Below are 6,000 nucleotides of genomic sequence, written 5' to 3' on the forward strand. Positions count from 1 at the left end.
TGGGGTACAATCTCAAAAATGATAGAATGATCTCAGTACGAATCCAAGGCAAACCATTCAACATCACAGTAATTCAAGTCTATGCCCCAACCACTGATGCCGAAGAAGCTGAGGTTGATCGGTTCTATGAAGACCTCCAACACCTTCTAGAACTAACACCAAAAAAAGATGTCCTCTTCATCATAGGGGACTGGAATGCTAAAGTAGGAAGTCAAGAAATCACCGGGATAACAGGCAGGCATGGCCTTGGTGTACAAAATGAAGCAGGACAAAAGCTAATAAGAGTTTTGCCAAGAGAACACGCTGATCATAGCAAACACTCTTTTCCAACAGCACAAGAGGCGACTCTACACATGGACATCACCAGATGGTCAATATCGAAATCAGATTGATTATGTCCTTTGCAGCCAAAGATGGAGAAGCTCCATACAGTCAGTCAAAACAAGACCTGGAGCTGACTGTGGCTCAGATCATGAGCTGCTTCTTGCAAAATTTCGGCTTAAATTGAAGAACGTAGGGAAAACCACTAAACCATTCAGGTATGACCTAAATCATATCCCTTATGAATATACAGTGGAGGTGAGGAATAGATTTCAGGGATTAGACCTGATAGACAGAGTGCCTGAGGAACTATGGACGGAGGTCCGTAACATTGTTCAGGAGGCAGCAACTCAATCCATCCCAAAGAAAAAGAAATGCAAGAAAGCCAATGGCTGTCTGATGAGGCTTTACAAGTAGCTGAGGAAAGAAGGGAAGCAAAAAGCAAGGGAGAAAGGGGAAGATATATCCAACTGAATGCAGAGTTCCAGAGAATAGCAAGGAGAGACAAGAAGGCCTTCTTAAATGAACAATGCAAGGAAATGGAGGAAAACAACAGAATGGGAAAGACTAGAGATCTCTTCAAGAAAATTGGAGATCTCAAGGGAACGTTTTGTGCAAAGACGGGCATGATAAAGGACAAAGAAGGCAGGGACCTAACAGAAGCAGATGAGATTAAGAAGAGGTGGAAAGAATACACAGAAGAACTATACAGGAAAGATCTTAATGTCCTTGATAGCCATGATAGTAATGTCCTTGATAGCCGAGATAGTGCGGTCACTGAACTTGAGCCGGACATCCTCGAGAGTGAAGTCAAGTGGGCCTTAGGAAGCATTAGTAACAACAAAGCTAGTGGAGATGACAGTATTCCAGCTGAGCTATTTAAGATCCTAAAAGATGATGCTGTTAAAGTGCTGCACTCAATATGCCAACAAATTTGGAACACTCAACAATGGCCACAAGACTGGAAAAGGTCAGTTTACTTTCCAATTCCAAAGAAGGGCAACGCCAAAGAGTGTTCAAACTACCGTAAAATTGCGCTCATTTCACATGCCAGCAAGGTGATGCTCAAAATCCTACAAGCTAGGCAGCAGTATGCGAACCGAGAACTACCGGAAGTACAAGCTGGGTTTCGAAGAGGCAGAGGAACTAGAGATCAAATCGCCAACATTCGCTGCATCATGGAGAAAGCAAGAGAATTCCAGAAAAACGTGTATTTCTGCTTCATTGACTACGCTAAAGCCTTTGATTGTGTGGATCACAACAAACTGTGGCAAATTCTTAAAGTGATGGGAGTACCAGACCACCTTACCTGTCTCCTGAGAAACCTGTATGAGGGTCAAGAAGCAACAGTAAGAACCGGACATGGAACAACCGAGTGGTTCAAAATTGGGAAAGGAGTACAAGGCTGCATATTGTCACCCTGCTTATTTAACTTATATGCAGAGTACATCATGAGAAATGCCGGGTTGGATGAATCAGAGGTCGGAATTAAGATTGCTGGGAGAATTATCAACAACCTCCGATATGCAGACGATACCACCCTAATGGCAGAAAGCGAAGAGGATCTCAAGAGCCTCTTGTTGAGGGTGAAAGAGGAGAGTGCAAAAGCTGGTTTGAAACTCAACATTAAAAAAACGAAGATCATGGCATCTGGCCCCATCACTTCCTGGCATATAGAAGGGGAAGAAATGGAAGCAGTGACAGATTTTACTTTCTTGGGCTCCAAGATCACCGCAGACGGTGACTGTAGCCATGAAATTAAAAGACGCTTGCTCCTTGGGAGGAAAGCTATGGCAAACCTAGACAGCATAGTAAGAAGCAGAGACATCACCTTGCCAACAAAGGTCCGTCTAATCAAAGCTATGGTTTTCCCAGTAGTAATGTATGGCTGTGAGAGCTGGACTATAAGGAAGGCTGAGCGCCGAAGAATTGATGCTTTCGAACTGTGGTGCTGGAGAAGACTCTTACGAGTCCCCTGGACTGCAAGGAGGTCAAATCAGTCCATCCTAAAGGAAATCAACCCTGAGTGCTCATTGGAAGGACAGATACTGAAGCTGAAGCTCAAATATTTTGGCCACCTAATGCGAAGAGAAAACTCTCTGGAAAAGACCCTGATGCTGGGAAAGACTGAAGGCAAAAGGAGAAGGGGACGGCAGAGGATGAGATGGCTAGATAGCATCACCGATGCAATGAATATGAACCTGAGCACACTCCGGGAGAGAGCGCAGGACAGGAAGGCCTGGCGTGCTATGGTCCATGGGGTCACGAAGAGTCGGACACGACTGAACGACTGAACAACAACAAAGGAAGGACTTCACACAGTGCATAGTTAAAATATGGAATTTGTTTCCACAAGATGCAGTGATGGCAACCAACTTGGACGGCTTTAAAAGGGAATAAGACAACTTCATGCCGGATAAGGGTATCCATGGCTACTAGTCACGATGGCTGTATATTACCTCCTGCATCAGAGGCAATATGCCTCTGAATACCAGTTGCTGGGGGACACAAGCAGGAGGGGGCTATTGCGCTCATGTCCTGCTTGTTTCAGAGGGCGGGGGGGATGTGGTCTGATCCAGCACTGCTGTTCATATGTTCAGATAAGGAAACATAAGAAAACACTAGAAAAAAAAGGAAAGGTTCCTCCTGTGCAAGCACCAGGTCATTACTGATCCCTCGAGGGATGCCGCTTGCACTGGCATTTTCATGGCAGACTATAGAAACTTGTATCCTAAAAGAGCGTGTACATGTGTGTACAGTGCCTTGCATAAGTATTCACCTCTGACTTTTTCACATTTTGTTGTGTTACAATCTGGAATTTAAATGGATTTAACTGGCATTATACCATTCGATTTACACAACATACCTAACTTTGAAGGCACTTTTTTTATTGTGGCACAAAAGTTAATTAAACAAAAACTGGCATTTGTTGGGTGCATAACTTTTTACCCCCCACCCCACCCCCGAGTCAATACTTGATAGAAGCACCTTTGGTAGCAATTACAGCTGTGAGTCTTTGGGGGTAAGTCTCTACCAGCTTTGCATATCTGAATCTTGCAATTTTTGCCCATTCTTGGGAAAGTTGCTCAAGCTCTGTCAGTTCGGAAGGGGGCCGCTGGTGAACAGCAGTGTTCAAGTCTTGCCACAGCTTCTCAGTTGGATCAAGGTCTGGGCTTTGACATTCAGGTTTTTGTTTTTAAACCACTCCAGTGTAACTTTGGCTGCGTGTTTAGGGTCGTCGTCCTGCTGGAAGGTGAACCTCTGCCCCAGTCCCAGGTCCCTGGCAGACTGAAACAGGGTTTCCTCTAGAATTGCCCTATATTTGGCTCCATCCATGTTGCCCTCAATCCTGACCAGTTTCCCAGTCCCTGCCAATGAAAAGCTTCCCCACAACACAATGCTGCCACCACCACGCTTCACTGTGGGGATGGTGTTCTGAGGGCCGTGAGCTTTGCACCCCACATAGAGTTTTGCGGCAAGGCCAACAAGTTCTATTTTGGTCGCACCAGACCAGAGAACCTTTGTCCACGTGTTTGCTGTGTCTCCCACATGCCTTTTGGCAAAATCCAAATGGGAGTTGATATGGGGGTTTTTTTCCCCAGCAATGGCTTTCTTCTCACCACTCTTCCATAAAGCCCAGCTTTGTGGCGCATCCGGGCGATAGTTGTCCCATGGACAGTTTCTCCCATCTCAGCTGTGGATCTCTCCAGCTTGCTTCTCAGAGTAATGCCCTCCTTACTCAGTCACTGAGTTTTGGTGGACGGCCTTCTCTAGGCAGTGTCGCAATTGTGCCTTATTCTTTCCATTTTTTAATAATGGATTTAACAGTGCTCCAGGGGATGTTCAAAGTTTTGGATTTTTTTTTTTATAATCTACCTCTGGTTGGTGCTTCTCCAGAACTTTATCCCAGACTTGTTTCAATAGCCCCTTGGTCTTCATGATGCTGTTTGTTTAGATATGCTCTCCAACAAACTTTGGGGCCTTCCAGAAACAGGTGTATTTAATCTGCGGTCATGTGACACTTCAATTGTGCACAGGTGGACTCCATTCAACTAATTACATGATTTCTGAAGGCAGTTGGTTGCACCAGAGCTTATTTCGGGGTGTCACAGCAAAGGGGGTGAATACTTATGCAATCCAAACTTCTGTTTTTTATTTGTAAATTGTTTTGTAAAATACGTAGAATTTTTTCCCACCTTCGACATTATGGACTATTTTGTGTAGATCAGTGACAAGAAATCCTACTTTAATCTATTCCAGGTTGTAACACAACAAAATGTGGAAAAGTCAAAGGGCGGTGAATACTTATGCAAGGCACTGTGTGTGTATATTTATATATATTATAAGTGAAATAGTTTGTTAATAAATGTGGGAGGTGGGCTGCTAAAGGACAGCAAATATCCAGACTCCTTCCACCCTCTTTCTCTGTTCACTGTCCCTGAGCACAAAGTATTTCAGAGCTATTTTCATTCAGAGCAGAGCAGTAACCAAGCCACCTTTTGAGATCTTCACCCCAGTTCTGCCCAAGGTAGACCAGATAATGTGAATGCACAGGGTCCCAGCTTCAATCCTGACATCTCCAGTTAAATAGAGCGCTAGAAAGCACGCTGCAAAACACCCAATAAAGATGGGCTGTTCCACTTCTAATTGCCTTTCCTTGATCGTGAGGGCAATAAGACTTCAAAGAGGATACAACGGTGGTGCTCTAACGAATGTATAATAGCTGGAACACCCCGAGGTGACAGAACCTTTGATGCCATTATTTTACAGGGTGTGAAGCGGCAGTGGGAAATGGAAGGAGGTATGTTTCACACTTCGGAGGAGCAGAGGACTGGGTTGCTGCTTCCCCCAGTCAATCCCTTTTTCCATTAAGGAGAAACGAGAGTGTGGAGGAGGAGGAGGAGAGAGATGACGAAGCATTGTGCCTGGATACCTAGCACAGACCCATTGAAAGCAATGGGGCTTCAGTTAGCCAGGTTTTCATGGGTCTGCTCGAAGTACGACTAAATCTGGATCCAGCCCTCTGAGTGTAAATGGGAGTTCAGCTATCTTGAAATTGGCAAACCGGGGCTAATACCCGTTTGTTGCTTGCCGTTACCGTGATCGTTTTAAATCATTAGAAATGAAACTTCTTCAGAGTGGGGCCATGGCCGGCTACCCCAAAGCCCTACTCTGACGATACCACTGGGTTTCTCTCAGAGAGAGAGAGAGAGAGAAACCTCCCCCCCCCCCCAACATAATTGCCTGGCGCCCCGGAAAGTTCCCCGCAGTCGAGGTAAGGAAGGAGGCTAAGAGGGCGATCCTGAGCCGACTAGGAGCGGAGCCAGTGCGGTGGAGTGGCGAGAGCGTTGGAGCCGGGAGAGCCGGGTTCGAGTCCCCACTCGGCCATGAAGCTCGCTGGCTGCCTTCGGGCCAGGCGCAGATTCTCGGCCCGCCCTACCTCGCAGGGTGGTTGTTGTGAGGATAAGACAGAGCGGAGGAGGAGGAGGACCACGTGAGCCACCGTGGGTTCCTTGCAAGAGGGGAAAAGGTGGGGCGGGCGTGGAACGAAAGAAATCAGTCGGAGGGGGCCGGCCCGCCCTGCGCCCGAGAAGGGGGCACGACGAAGGCGGGCAGGGGCCGGCCCGCGACACGCCCAGCGGCGACGCAGGACGCGGGTCTGGGGGGCGCGCCGAGCCC

This window comes from Heloderma suspectum, chromosome 6 (genome assembly GCF_057233095.1).
Source record: "Heloderma suspectum isolate Gila_16-S chromosome 6, 16-S_ref, whole genome shotgun sequence".
NCBI lineage: Eukaryota > Metazoa > Chordata > Lepidosauria > Squamata > Helodermatidae > Heloderma > Heloderma suspectum.